The 15993-nt window shown below is 38.7% G+C and overlaps 1 long non-coding RNA gene across 2 annotated transcripts in view; it reads left to right on the top strand.

Moving 5' to 3' along the window:
* Nucleotides 1–15993, top strand: part of LOC140513510 (uncharacterized) — a 48139-nt gene that overhangs the window by 14943 nt on the left and 17203 nt on the right. For both annotated transcript variants that reach the window (XR_011970211.1, XR_011970212.1), the window contains exon 2: nt 8609–8701. This is a non-coding gene — a long non-coding RNA (uncharacterized lncRNA). The remainder of the gene's footprint in view (nt 1–8608; nt 8702–15993) is intronic.

Here is a 15993-nt window from a genome sequence, read left to right on the forward strand (position 1 = left end):
GGCAACTAATGTCAAAAGAACTTTACAATAATATAGCAGGGATACATAAAATAAATATATAAAGCAATATCTTAGAGTGGGGCTTGAGTACAAACACCCCATCATTCACCCCTCAAATGAATGGGGCCTAAAACCTTGGGGAAAGAGGTGAAGATTTCTTCTTCCATAGCTACTTCCTGCTCAAATCGAAAGTAGAGCTGTCCCTGCCCCAAGAGGTTAGTTCCTCATCTGGCATCTGGAACTTGGTCAACACAAGATTCAGGGGTGACACACCACAGTCATGGTCAGGAGGTGACATCCGACTGAAGCAATCAGGCATCTGCAGGTGGAGGATACTAAAGTCTGCAGGGAACAAATCTAGCAAACACATTTAGCAGACAAAAAACCAAAAAGAAACAAGGAGACAATAACCAAAAGTAGGGTAGACATAGGGTCAGCCATGCTTCTGGAGTCCATGAGCCCACTGCCCATGAACCACTATGGTAGAATATTTGAGTTAAGGGTACAATTTGGTAATCATCTTCTCCTGAATAAATAACAGTTATGGTATTATCCTTCCCATATGTTAAAATTTCTGCAGCCTTTGGAACATGGTCTGGCTTCCATTTTACCCATGCTTTAGCTCCCAATTTTATTCTATCAGCAGAACCCATTCCTCTACTACTTGTTTTAACAATGAATGACAGATAGTATTCCTCAGTCTTGTGCCTATTGGTCTGTGGCATGAACCCCTAAATGGCCAGCTGTTTGATGGATCCATTTTGCTAGTACCAGATCATTAGTTGGGATGATAGGGTTAGAGATGATATGTTGAATATGTTGACTTTGCTAGTCAATCAGCATGTGCATTGTATTCACGTTCTGGCATGGTGAGGGCCACATGAGCATCTACATGAAAAACTGACAAATTAGTAACCAAAGACATGTTTCATCTTCCCATAATTCTTTGCCCTTGATTTGTTTGCCATGAATTTCCCAATTTTGATTTTCCACATGGGCATTCATGTAGCTAACCCATTAGCTACCATCCATGCATCACTGAATATATGACACTGTACTCCTTGTTCTGTTTTGATAGCTTGATGTACTGCCATAAGTTCAGCATATTGACTACTTCCACCTATCCCAGTACTATACAAAGTTTGCCTAGTGCATGGATTATAGGCTACCACTTTCCAATGTCTTTTGTGGCCCAAATATTTTACTGTCTCATCAGTAAACCATGCACATCTCTTTTGTCCTTTAATTAATCCATCATATCCCTCATTCCATTTTATTAAGGACTGTACTAAGTGCTGCTTTGGCTGAGGGGGTGTATTATTATCCTCGGTATCTATGTTTGCTATAGATATATGTTTACTATATGTTTTGCTATGTAAAGCAGAAACTCCTCTTTTACCTGTTTTCGATCTCTTTTGAACATACCATTTTTTAAACATATAATTTACTTATTTTTAAGTTCTCAATATTCATTTCCATAAAAATGTGAATTCAAAATTTTCTCCTCATCTCTCCCCACACCTTCCACCCCTTCCTCCAGTCTGTCCTCCCTTCTATTACCCCAGCTTCTTCCATTCCCCTCCCCTCTATTTTCCTGTAGGGTAAAATAGATTTCTATACTCCATTGCCTGTATTTCTTATTTTCCAGTTGCATGCTAAAACAACTTTTAATATTCATTATTAAAGCTTTGATCTCCATATTCTCTCCCTTCCTCCCTTTTCACCCACTCTCATTGAGAAAACAGGCAATTCAATACAGGTCATACATATGTAAAAATGCAAAACACTTTCAAAATAGGTATGTTGTGAAAGACTAACCACATTTCCTTCTGTCCTATCCTACCCTCCATTTATTCCATTCTTTCCCTTGACCTGTCTTCCTACAATAATGTTTCTTCTGATTATCCCTTCCCCAATTTGTTGTCCCTTCTATTGTCTTCCCTCTCCTATCCCCTTCCCCCTTGCCTTCCTGCAGGATAAAGTACATTTCCATATCCAATTGAGTGTGTGCTATTCCCTCCTTAGGCCAAATCCCATGAGAGTAAGGCTCACTTATTCCCTTTCATCTCTCCCCTCTTCCCCTCCATTGTAAAAGCTCTTTCTTGCCTCTTTTATGTGAGATGATTTGCAAAATTCTACCTCTCCCTTTCTCTTACTCCTAGTACATTCCACTCAATAGTAAATTTTACTTTTTAGGTATTGTCCTTTCATATTCAGCTCACCCTGTGCCCTCTATCTATCCATCCATCTATCTATCTATCTATCTATCTATCTATCTATCTATCTATCTATCTATCCATCTATCTATCTACACACACATATATGCATATATACACACACATATAATATACACATACATACATACTCATATACAACTACATATATATATTGTGTGTATATATGAATACATTATAGATATACATATATTCCCTCTAACTACACTAATACTGAAAAAGGTCTCATGAGTTACAAATAACATCTTTCCATGTAGGAATGTAAGCAGTTCAACTTTAATGAGTTCTGTAAGGCTTCTCTTTCCTATTTACATTTTCATGTTTCTCTTCATTCTTGTATTTGAAAATCAAAGTTTCTATTCAGCTCTGATCTTTTCAACAAGAATGCTCTGAAGTCCTTTATTTCATTGAAATTCCATAAAGTATTATACTCAGTTTTGGTGGGTAGGTGATTCTTGGTTTTACCCCTATCTCCTTTGACCTCTGGAATATCCTGTTCCAAGCCCTTTGATCCCTTACTGTAAAAGCTGCTAAATCTTGTGTTATTCTGATTGCATTTCCACCATACTTGAATAATTTCTTTCTGACAGCTTATAATATTTTCTCCATGACCTGGGAACTCTGGAATTTGGCTACAGTACTCTTAGGAGTTTTCTTTTGGGGACCTCTTTCAGGCAGTGATCTGTGAATTCTTTCCATCTCTATTTTACCCTCTGGTTCTAGAATATCAGGGCAGTTTTCCTTGAAAATTTCTGGAAAATGATGTTGAGGCTCTTTTTTTGATCATGGTTTTCAGGTAGATCAATAATTTTAAATTTATGTCTCCTGGACCTACTTTCCAGGTGAGTTGTTCTTCCAATGAGATATTTCACATTGTCTTCTATTTTTTCATTCTTTTAGTTTTGTAATTTCTTAGTTTCTCATAAAGTCATTCGCTTCCATCTGCTCCATTCTAATTTTTAAAGAAGTATTTTTTTCAGTGAGTTTTTAACCTCCTTTTCCATTTGGACAATTCTGCTTTTTAAAGCATTCTTATCATTGGCTTTTTAAACTACATTTGCCCTTTGGGTTAGTCTATTTTTAAAGGTGTTAGTTTCTTCAACATTTTTTGGGGTCTCCTTTAGCAAGCTGTTAACTCATCTTTCATGATCTTCTTGCATCACTCTCATTTCTCTTCCCAGTATTTCCTCCACCTCCTTTACTTGATTTTCAAAATCCTTTTTGAGCTCTTCCATGGCCTGAGACCATTGCATATTTTTTTGGAGGCTTTGTATATAGAAGCCTTGACCTTGTTGTCTTCCTGTGATGGTATGCTTTGCTCTTCCTCATCTGAAAGGATGGAAGAAAACACCTTTTCACCAAAAAAGTAACCTTCTTTTGCCTTATTTTTCCCCTTTTGGGGCATTTTCCCAGCCAGTTACTTGACTTTTGAGTCCTTTGTCAAGTGGAGGGTATAGTACCCTAGGTTTCAAAAGTTGTTGTGGAGGTGTTTTCTGAGATATCTCTAGGGACCTGTAAGTTCTCAGTTCCTCCAAGGGAGGAGTTTCCTCCTCTTCTGGCCTGAGCTCTGCTCTGTGAGCAACCACAAGCACTCTTTTCTGCCCTGGAACTGCAAATACAATTCTTCTCCACAGCAGCCACTAGCTCTGCAACACCAATGCTCCTCATTACCCCAGGGCCACCACTCAGGACTGAGACCCAAATCAGTTGCTTGATTCCCCCAGGGTCTTTAGACCAAGGACTCCAAAAGTGTACACTGCTGCTGCAGTAACTGCTGTCACCCTGGGGCCAGGGCTGGGACCCGTCCATGCTCCCTTCTCACCTGGGTGAAAGAGCTTTCTTATTGACCATTGAAACTGTCTTTGGCATTTGTGGGTTGAGAAATCTGAGAATCACAACAGCTGCCTGTGATCCTGCTCCCTAAAGCCTGCTCCACTCCTGTCCATGCTGTGCAGCCCTGGGCTGTGCCCTGCTATGAGCCCAGTGTGATAAACCTTTCTTGTTGGCCTTCCAAGCTGTCTTGGGCTGGAAGTCTAGCTCACTCTGTCATTTTGTGGCTTCTCCTGCTCTAGAATATGTTTAGAGTCTTTTTTTTACAGATTTTTTTTTTTTATGGGCTCTGGAGAGACAGCTAGAGCAGGTCTGTCTTTCTACTCCAATATCTTGACTTTGCCCCCAAAAGTACCATTTCCATTTAATTATGCTAGCTTCCTGTGCATGTCCAATTTTGTGAGAAGCTGAGGTACTCATTACCCAGGTCACAATCAGCATTCCAGTCCTTAATATTACCTCATGGACCAGAGTCAGTTGTTGAGTCTCTAACAAAGCCAAAGTCTCTAACAACTGGTTTTCAAAAGGGATATATTGAACTTATGAAAGGAGTTTCCTAGACCAAAATCCTAAGGGTACATTTTGATTTTGTTGTTTTTGCCATAAACTCCAGTTTGCATATTCATCCTGTAGAGTCACTTGTAATTCCACTGGACCATTTTGATTAGGCCATAAACCTAGGACCAATTCTATAGCAGCCTTTGCTTCTTCAAAAGCTGTACTCTCCTCAAGTCCCCAATCAAATTCATATTTTTCCCTGAAATTTTATATTAAAATTTGTCCTAGATGCTGTATGTGATGTCACCAATGTCCAAATAATCCTATAAATTTTTTGGCTTCTTTCTTATTGGTGGGGATAGGAAAATCCTGAATCTTTCATCAGGCTTGCAAGAGAATCTCTCACAGCCTCTCTTATTCCATTGTATACCACAAAATTTTATGGTTTGAGCTAGCCCATGAATCTTTGCAGAGTTAATTTCCCACCCTTTGCTTTTCATATGCTCAATTAAAAGCATCAAACTCTTTTCCTCTTCTTTTATATTTTTTCCCCTGTATCATAATATCATCTATATAGTGGGTAACCTGTATACCAGGTAGCTCTAATTCATCCAAATGTTCAGCCACAATCCTGACAAATAGTGGAGCTACGCAGATAGACTTGTGGCAAGCATGTAAAAGTATATTGTCGACCCTGCCAAGTGAAAGCAAATTAGTCCCATTGCTTAGAATCTATTGGGATAGTAAAGAAAGGACTTGCTAAATCAATAAATGCATGCCAAGTCTCATCATATCTCTGGATCCTTTCTATTAAGGTAATGACCTCTGGAACAACAGCATACAAGGGATACACCTTATTCAATTGTCTATAATCCACTGCCAACCTCCATGTCCCATCTGACTTTCGTGCTGGCCAGACAGGATTATTCCATCTAGTGGTTGTAGGGACTAACACTGCTACCTCAACATATTCCTTTATAGTACTGGTAATTTCACCTTGTCCACCTGGTGCATGATACTGCTTTAAAGTAATTACTTCAGAAGGCTCAGGTAAAGTGATTGGGTCCATTTTTATTTTACCCCCTAAAACTGTATTAATTCCTATCTTCCTTACAACAAATTGGTATATCCCTTCAGGTAAATTTAAAGTCACACCTCTCAATATATCTATTCCAATGATGTATTCAGGAATGGGTAGAATTACCACACTATATTCTTTCTCAGGTAATTGTTCAATTTTCATTGTTAGTTTGACTTGTCTGGCTGATATTTCAGCCTGTCCCAGTCCTGTGATGGTAATAGGAGTTCCATGTTTAAACTTATCAGGGTTTCCATATATAAGGGAGGCCTCTGCCCTAGTATCTATTAATGTCCTAGTTATAGTATTTGATCCATTTTTCCAGTACATGGTCAAATTGGTGTGGGTCTGTAATCCTGCCTGTGTATTTCTTTCATCTGAGCTGAGGCTCAGCCAATTTCTTATTTTTCTTGAAGGTGTGACAAACTTGAATAGAAGGGTTCAGGAAGATCTGTAGGGACAGTTCTTACATTTCTGTTCTTTCTAGTATCAAGCCCCTTTTCTCAGTACATTTTGTATAGTTCATTAGTTGGAATTCATCTATTCTTCAAAAATCTACCCTTGCTCCCAATAAAGCAGTTAACAATTCTTTTCTTGTCAATCTATTCTGACTTTGAATCTGCTGGCTATTTTCTCTTCTCTCTTGAGGAAATTTATCTTTCTCCTAATCCTCTAAGTTATTTAACTGTGAAATCTTGTCCAGTACCTCCAAAAGATGATGCCCTATTTCCCCAGTTAGTAGTCAGAACTAGTGGCTTGTAAGCAGGAAGAATTATCTTCACTATTATTTTCCTATGGTAAACTACAAAGGGAGTATCATAGTATGCATATGCATTTTTTATCATTATGGCAGTCTTCATTACCTCCTCCTTTAACTGTCTTATACAGTCCTTACATGAATACCAGGTCTATCTCCACTTGGCCACAGAGCTAGTAAGATACTGCCTATTACTTCCATTTGCTTCCAAAGCTAACAGATTAGTCTTATTGTAATCTCTAAAAGCTTGTTATACAAAAAGATTCTGACTAAATCCTATAAATTTCAAGCAATCCATGCCATGTACACTCCTCTGGCCCCTTCATCACTGATTCTCACCATCCAAGATATTAACAATTCTCCCATTCTTTGGGTGAACCAACTCAAAATATCTGTGTCATCCTGGTGAGTAAAATCCTCAATTATATCCATTAACACTTGTGTTGCTCCCTAGTTCTCTTGTTTCTGCCTTCTGTTGGACGTGCTTCTGCCTGAGAAACCTCCCCTTCTAAAATTGTTTCATTTTCTTCCTTTGTCTTCATTACATTTTCCTCCCATTCACTCTCCTGGCAGTCATCACTGCGGCAAATAGGCTGGGTCTGTACAAAGGTTGTGTGCACATTTCTTTTGCCAATTTTTCTCTTCTTCTTCTGAGCTAAATGAAGCTTTTCTACCACCTGAAACTCTCCAGCTTGCTCTTTTAAAGGAGCCCTAACAGTGAGAATTCCCATGCAAACTAGCTAAGTCTTTTTCCATCTGAATGTCTTCATTCAGTAGCTCATCTCTGCTTTTACACATAACATGGTAACCTGTTAATAAAATCCAGCCTCTCCTACACTATCCTGGTTTTTCTCTGGTTTTATTCATATTCCTTGCAAACACCTTTCCAAATCTCTAGGTTCCCCCTCCTGTAACCTCAGCTCTCAGTTTTCACATGGTCCAATGCTTTTAGCCCATTCCCTTGTTAGGGAGGTATATGGTAAATTCCATCCTGGAACATTCATTTCTTCCTCTAAAGCCTTTCTGCTTCCAAATAGAAATTTTATACCCTGTGATCCTGTTCATGATGTCAAATGTATTGATTCCAGGCAATATTCATAGCACTGAGGGCAACTATGAATATGACAGCATAGTTCTGAATTGCAAACTGTAACAGATTCCATATAGAAGGCAGAAGAAAGACAATTATTCAGACACCAGAAAGCCAAATCTGTCAGAGTAACCAAGAAGTCAATACACATTAGCACTGCAGGGGATGCCATTCCCAAGTCTCCCACATCTCCACCCCCAACCTCAAACGATCCCCCCTCCCCTCCTGGGGCCTTCCAACAAACACTCACAACACTAGCTGTACCTGCCTTTGTCGTCTCTCCCTCACCCCAACAGCTCTCACCAATTTCTTCCCAGCTCTGCTCCAACCTTCCTGTTCCACCCATTCAGCAAGCTCCTCCCCCCACATGTAATTTAGGCTTCCATGTGACTTAAGCAGGTCATGCCGGTCTATTAATGGGTGGGAAAGATCTTCAAATTAAGCAAAAAATACGTTAGAAATACCACAATGACCCTTCCCCCCTGTGTCATGTCAAGGGAAAGGGCTTGTCACACAGGCACTCTACACACTGAAAGATACAAGGTAGAGCAATGGGCACAAACAATCTGTAACAAGGAAAAAACAAATCACAAATCATTCACACAGTCTATGCTAACTAGGCTCTACATGCTACAGAGATGAATTGTTAGATAAGTTCTAAAATCTCTTTCAAATTTAATATTCTATGCCTCTACATAGATGCTGTCTACATAGCTCTATTCATTGCCCTGGACATAGGATAAGAAGACCCAACAGAATTACAAGTGCCTAGGAACTGTGAAAAAAATTGAGAATTAGGACTTTGATTCCTGGGTACCAACTGAATAATTCAATGCTGCCATTAAATAACCATGAACTAGTCTCTTTAAGCAGCCAGTCATTCAATACTTATTTCTCAAGACTGGAAACATTTGTATATCCCAATGGATTGTTGCTTGACAAAAAATATATGTGGTATTAACCACGAGGGAGGGGGAAACACCTCTTATTCTACCATTAATTTTTTTAATTACACGTTATATAGATAGGAGCTATGTAAACATCTTACCTATTGCCTTTATGAAATACCTTTTGTCAACTCTGCCTAATGGAAATATAATTGTGGCAACCCTCTGTTTCAGAGTCCTCCTGTCAATACTCAGTGGGGTGCAGATATATCTCCCAGCAAGCAATCTCCTTTCACACACCTTACAAAATAACTTCCACAACTCTGGGTGAGTAGTAAGTTTATGCAATTTAAGCCATGCTCTGTGGGGATCCTGATGCCTTGTGATGAGACCAGAAAAGAATTGAAACAGTCAAACCAAACCAGAATCAGAGCTGAGATGGAAAGGGAACTATAAAGAAAAGAGATAAAACCAATATTCTGAGGAAGGTAACTGAGGTAGGAAGGAATTTTAAATATGAATGAATAAATGAATGAGATGAATGACTATATGAATGAGAAGAATGAAAGAATTGATAAAGAAATGAAATGAATAACTGGATGGATAAATGGATGAACAAATAAATGAATGAAAAAGTATTTATTAAGCCTTTTTTATGTACAAAGCAATATGCCAAGAATTGGGGATACAAATCTATCTGCTCTCAAGAAGTTCACATGAGCTTTAGTGTGTACATATAAGAGGACCCAATAGAAAAGATTGGGAGGTAGCATAGGACAATGGAAAAGTTCCAGAGGCAGGGGTCTGGACATAGGCATTCTTGGTTCAAATTTCACTTCTGTCCCTTACTACTTATATGATTTTGAGAAAGTTACTTAACTTCCCTAGGCCTCAATTTTCTCATCTATGAAATAGGTGATTGGACTCAACAGCCTTTAGGGACTTTTCAGCAAGAGTACTTGATATATTCCTCCATTAATACTTCCTAATCACTGAAATTCCATAAACATTCATTCAGTGCTCACTATATGCAGTAATATGCTAGGTGACAGGATTATAAAAACATAATGAAAAAGAAAGAGTTCTCTCAATGATAACTAGCATTTATATTGCATTTTCAGGTTTGCAAAGCTCTTCACAAATACCATCTCCTTTGATCCTCACAACAACCCTGAGCAGCAGGTTGCTATTAGTATTCTCATTTTGCACATGAAGAAATTAAGGAAGATTAAAAGTTAAGCAACTTGCCCAGTTTTGATCTCAAATCTGGGGTCAGACTTGAATGGAGCTCTTCCTGACTCCAGGGACTGTTCTCTATCCACTGTACCTTGTTGTGGTTGTTGTTTTTGAGTAATTTTTAAGTCATGTATGACCCTTCATGACCCCATTTGGGGGTTTGTTGGCAAAGATTCTGAAATGAATTGTCATTTCCTTCTCCAGCTTATTTTACAAATGAAGAAACTGAGGAAAACAAGGTTCAGTAACTTGTCCAGGGTCACACAGCTATGAGAGAAATCATTTCTCTCTTACATTAATGACCAATTATTAAATTAAGATTAAGGTTTTTTCCCTTCCTATCTCTTCATTCAGAAACTGACCCCTGTAGATTATTCAGGCTGTTTCTGAAGGCCATTGCTGATGAATGAGATTGCCCAAATCCTAGGGGTACATGCTTTTTGATGTTTGGTGGGACCTCACCCAGCTACAAGACCTTACAAACAGAATCCAGTCTAGGCAAAATCTTGCCCTTAGAAAATAAGCCCCTATTCTTGTAACATTCCATTAGAATTTAGGATGACTCAGCTTATGAAGTAGAAAACCAGTCAGAGTAGTCTAGGGAGAGATGGGTTGATGTTTTTTTCATCCAGATTGCTGGAGGCAGCTGAGTCTCATGGAACTGAAGACTTTTTGTTCACCTCCTCAGAGTTGATTTCCACCTGCAATATACCCCCCTTTTCAAAGGCTTTTTAAGCATTCATTGTTTTCTAGGGTGTGTCTTTGGCTTCAAAGAATGCCACTGACCTCATTTTATTAATTATTTGTCAGTCATAATTAATAAAATGGCTATTAATTACTCAGAAACTATATCTCTTGGCCTTTTCACTTGTCACAACTAGTAAGCCTCTGATGCTGGATTTGAACTCAGGAAGATGAGTCTTCCTGACTGCAGGTCCAGTGCTCTATCTACTATACTGGGGTTTGGGGAGAACCTGTGACCTTGAGGCTACATGTGGCCTTTTAGGTATTTGGGTACAGCGTTTTGAGTGAGCCCAAGTTTCCTAGAACCAATTCTTTTATTATAAGGGTATTTGTTCTGTGAAGTTTGGATTCAGTCAACGGGCTGCACTTGAGGACCTAGAGGGCCACATGTGGCCTTGAGGCCATAGGTTCCCTACCCCTGTAAGAGTTTACATTCCACTAATTCTTAGTAATTCCTGCATTTGACATACAATATTTACACAGACAAGTAAACACCTGATAATTTGAAGAGGAAAAATGCTAACAAATCATGGTGTCAATAAAAAGGTTCATCATAGGCGATGTCATCTTAGATGAGCTTTGAGGGAAGCTAGAGATTTCTAGGAGCAGAGGTATAGAGAAAGGGTACTCTAGGCATGCAGGGCAGTCCCTGAAAAAGGAGGAAATGAAACGTTCAGTGAAAAGTAAGTAGGATGGTTTGGTTGGAATATATATGTTTGAAGAGGAATGTCTGGAAAGGTAAGCAGGAGCCAGATTGTGAAAGACTTTAAGTGCTAAATAAAGGAATTTGTGTTTTATCCTAAAAGCAAAAGAGGGCCAAGATTTTGGAGGAGGGGAGTGGTGTGATCAGAATTATACTTGAGGAAGATTATTTTAGAAGCTATATAGATTGTGAAAGGAGAAGGCCTGGAAGCAGAGAAACAATCAGGAGGCTTTTGCAATTATCTAGGAAAGAGGTGATGAGTTCCATGAATAGCGTGATGGCTATATGAGGAGAGAGAAGGGGATGGATGTGAGAAATATTGTGGAGGTTGAACAAGAAATGTCAAATAGTTGGATATTATGAGGGGAAGGAGAAGGGAGAGAGAAGAGTTTATGTGCTAACGTGAGTAAAGAAGCTAATATGCCATACAGACCCCATAGAACAGCAAAAGTGGACCACAACATACCTGACTACCCATTTGCAATGGAAAGACCCCCCCTCTCCCTTTCCAAAATGATGTGGACCCTTGATGCAATCAAGGAGTGCTTGGATAGTTTTATAAACTCATTAAATCCCAAAGAAAAGCTCACTATCCTGCAAGAAGATCATGAAGTTGATTGAGGATTTCCCTTGATCAGCCCACTATAAAAGAATGAATAAACCCAAACTAGTACAGCATATTTTCATTTACTTTTGGCATTGCCACTAGTCCAATTTCAAATCTTATACTTCTCTGGAGTGTCTCATCAAGATTCTGTACTTCCATTGATGGATCTGGGAATTGGTCCAACTATTTTGGGAAATAGCATAGAATTAGAATTATATACCCTTTGACACTGACATCAGTACTGGGTATATACTTCAAAGGGGACAAAGACAGAGGAAAAAAATTACATATATGTGCATGTATATGTACATATATGTAAATACATACACACATGTGCACACACATTTTATAACATGTGCACATATATTATATATTCATATATACTTCACATGTGGCTCTAATATGTTGCAGCATGCATAGCAGCCGTACCCTAGTAAACAGTCTCAGAAGATGGGCTAAAACAAGTTAAGGGTAACCAACAAACCTCAGATCTGGCAGTGAGTTAGGGGGGTGTCTACCCCAAGCATGTGAAGACTTCCCCTGGCAGAATGGGCAGATGAGAACAGTTTGTTCTAACAGCCATAAAGGTGGCTAACGCAGGTGCTATGGAGAACTTAGGGCTTGGTCAGACATCGAGGACACCAAGGTCATCCACTGCATCCCAGGCCATCACCAGCTGTCTTGACTTTTTTCTTGCCACTAGACTTCAATGACTCAATGGAAGTGAGAGTGAGGCTGAGGACCCTATATCACCCCATGATGTCATTGGACCACTTTGAAAATGAAGGCTGAACGACAACAAAAACAACAATGCACACATACATATATAAATAATATGTATATTTTTGCATACTATGCATATGTATTAGTCTTTTTTTGTGGTGGCAAAGTACTAGAACTAAAGTGAGGACCCTACTGAATGCCTGAACAAGCTATGGTATATGAATGTAACAAAATGTTATTGTATGACAAGAAGCAGTAAATATGAAAAAAATCAAAGAAATCTGGGAAGACTTGTATGAACTAAAACTAAGTTCAAAGAACTGGGTGAATAATCTACAAGATGGCTATAAAACTAAAAGGAAACCATCAGAACTCTGATCAGCAGTGAATACTCATGTGGACAAATGTGCGTCTCTCTTCTCAATTGGGAGGTAGTAGACTACAGCAATAAGGTGAGGCATATATTGTCAGACATCAGCAATGCATTGGCATGTTCTGCTTTCCTATACATCTTTGTTACAAAAATGGGTTGTACTGTGGTAGCGTGAGATCGAGAGGGATGAAGGGAATCATTATGAAGGGACAGCCATGCAATAAAGAAAAAAAGCATTAACAAAATATTGGTTTAAGAAAAAAAGATTATTTTCTCGGTCTCTCTACTTCATTTAGGGAATATCTCTTTCCATTCCATCCCCATTAAGCAGATTTAATGGCAAACACTCATTATTTATGTTTCCCTTGCTCTCCTTTTTCTGTTCAAGGCAATTTGATTACAAGACATCTCACTGGTCAGAACCTTTATGTGTTCCCCTTAGATAACCAAAATGAATGCCAAAATATAGTTTACAATCCCACTGTTTTCTACAAAAGAAAAAAAAAGGCACCCTAGATTTATTAAATGGTGAAAGAAGGAGAAACAAGATAGATGTCTCATGCAGACCTTCTTTTGTTGTTTTCAGAGCAATGATACAGAAATGATCGTCTATCTTTGTCATTTTAAAGCACATCTGACTGTATATTTGACTGTCAGGCAACCCAAAATACGGCATATGTTGGCTGAAGATCTGACCCATCAATTCAATGGAATTTTATTACTTTTGCAGGAAAAAGATTCCATTTTCATTTTCAAAGTGTTTTGGGGACTGGCTTCATGCCTGCTTGCTAGTGTAATGTTTTTTTCAACAAGCATACTGTGGTTGTGTAGAAAATCCCAGAGCCTCACTAAGACTATCATTTCCAAATGTTCTGGCTCTAGGCTAGCTGCACACCATAGGACTTAGTCTCAAAAGGACATGATCATTAAGAGAACAAAAACAGAAGGTACATGCTTCTTCTGCAAATATCAAAGTAAACTATTTTTGCCACTTTGTAAACTGCTGTTGTTTTCTAAAAGCTCAGTTGTAACTCCAGCCCTCTTTGCCTTTAGCAGTAATTTTATTTCTGTATTTCAGAAGCCTCCAAAATGTGCACAAAATCCAGATAAATGAACTTACTAGTTATCTTGCAATACTGTGGTCCTTATGGGATAGTAGAAAAATCAGATTTCAGTCTTAGTTCTCTGAGGTTCAGAGCAATTTCATGATCTGCCCATTGCCACACAGCAGATAACTATGAGAGTCAGAATTTGAACTCAGATCTTTCCATCTCTCTAACTCCAACAGTCCCATTGGTTCCATACGACTTTCAAGGCATTCTAATTAGCATGTCAAATTGTAAAGGGAAGAGGAGTGTCTAGCTCTGAGATTTCAAACCTGTTTGTGATTTGGATGATAAAGGAAATTGCTTGAGGCACACATCTAGGATCACACAGCTAATAAAAGTTGGAGGTCCAATCTCAACCCATCTCCTCCTGACTCCAAGTCTAGTACCCTACCTTCTATGTCTCATCCTGACCTGAGTACTTAGATCTGAGTTCAGCTGTGCTTTCTAACATACTAGTGTTGTCCCTTGGCAAATCACTTAGGATCTGTTTACTTCAGTTTCCTCAACTATAAAATAGGCATAAAAATAGCACCTCCCTCACAGGGTTGTTGTGAGGATCAAATAAAATAATATTTGTAAAGCACTTAGTACAGAGCCTTTCACATGGCAGACATTAATTATATAAATGGTTATTTCCTTCCCCTCTCAGTATGCCAAAAGCAACTCTCTAAGACTTTCTTTGCTTATTGTGTGATAGATGGATTGGAAATCACAGATCCTTTGTGTTTTTCAGCTAACCAATCAATTGAAAAATAATTTCATATTCTAGAAGGATTTTAGGAGGACTAGAGAGTCAGCTTTAGATTCTTCAGCTCCCATAGCATAACGCTAAATTTAATCTTTGAAAATCAACAGTATAGATTAGTAGGTAACCTATTGGACTCTAAATGCCCAGCAGCCCATGACCTCCTGTGACCTTGGAAGGAAGTAAATGTTAGTTTATCAATAGTAATGCTTCCTTGAGCACCTGGGATTCCAATTAGCTCTAATGCAATCAGGGGTCTCTAGCTGGAATCTGTGTCTCCATGATAATTTTGGTGGCCTCGGGATGATTTTTGTCTTTTGCTGTCTTCTAGAGATGTCATAAATTAACCAAACAATTAAATTATCCTTTAAAAAATTATTAAATAACTGATGTGGAATCCCATAGAGTCAAGGCTTTTATGAATTGAAGAAGGAATAAAATTTCAGACTTTCTGAGCACCTGGGGCAATAAAAAATGTCAGTTGAAATAAAATTGGGCTTTTCAAAGTGATTTGTAGATCAAATCAATCAAGAATAGTGGGCAGGCATCTTCTTGGGAGAGGACAGCCCTAAGTAATACAAACTAAAAAAATTCAAAGGGAAGGAAGACTCATCTAAGGAGAAAGAGAACTCCAGTATGTTAGCATGAATGTAGTCATTTTTGTGACCAATGGAAAGAATAATAATAATAATAATAATCGCTAGCATTTTAAGGTTTACAAAGTGCTTTACAAATATTATCTCATTTGATCCTCACAACAACCCTAAGATTTTGGTGCAATTATTATCATCACTATTTTTGCAGAGAAGGAAACTGAAGCGGACAGAAGTTAAGTAAATTTGCAGGGTCACATAGGCAGTAAGTGTCTGAGGAGGGATTTGAACTCAGGTCTTCCTGACTCCAGGCTCAGTGCTCCACTCTGCCACTTATCTGCTTCCACCTAGTGGAAATGCAAAACAGAGCTGATCAGAAACAAACTTACCCTGCATATATCACTTGTACTTCTCTAATGTTCTTAATAATCTATGATACTGTTATCTCCCTACCAGTCTGTAAGCTTCATGAGAGTAGGGTTTACATTGGAACTGTGTATCTCTCCTAGTGCTTAGCATAGTCTTCTACACATAGGAGGTACTGAATAATTGTTGAACGAATAAATGAACTCCTCTTCTGGAAATAATAGTCAAAATACTGTTGGTATATAGCTATTTGTCTTAGGTGTACTCAGTAATGACCACAACTCCCTCCCCACTCAGTGTTACTGGCTCATCCCTTTATTAAATCTTTATCTTTCCACATGAGAACCCTTGGTTACCCTCAACCTGGTTTGGCCCATCTGCCTAAAAGGTTTACTGGGGTGTGGCCACTGCACATGCTGC

This window comes from Notamacropus eugenii, chromosome 7, assembly GCF_028372415.1.
Source record: "Notamacropus eugenii isolate mMacEug1 chromosome 7, mMacEug1.pri_v2, whole genome shotgun sequence".
NCBI lineage: Eukaryota > Metazoa > Chordata > Mammalia > Diprotodontia > Macropodidae > Notamacropus > Notamacropus eugenii.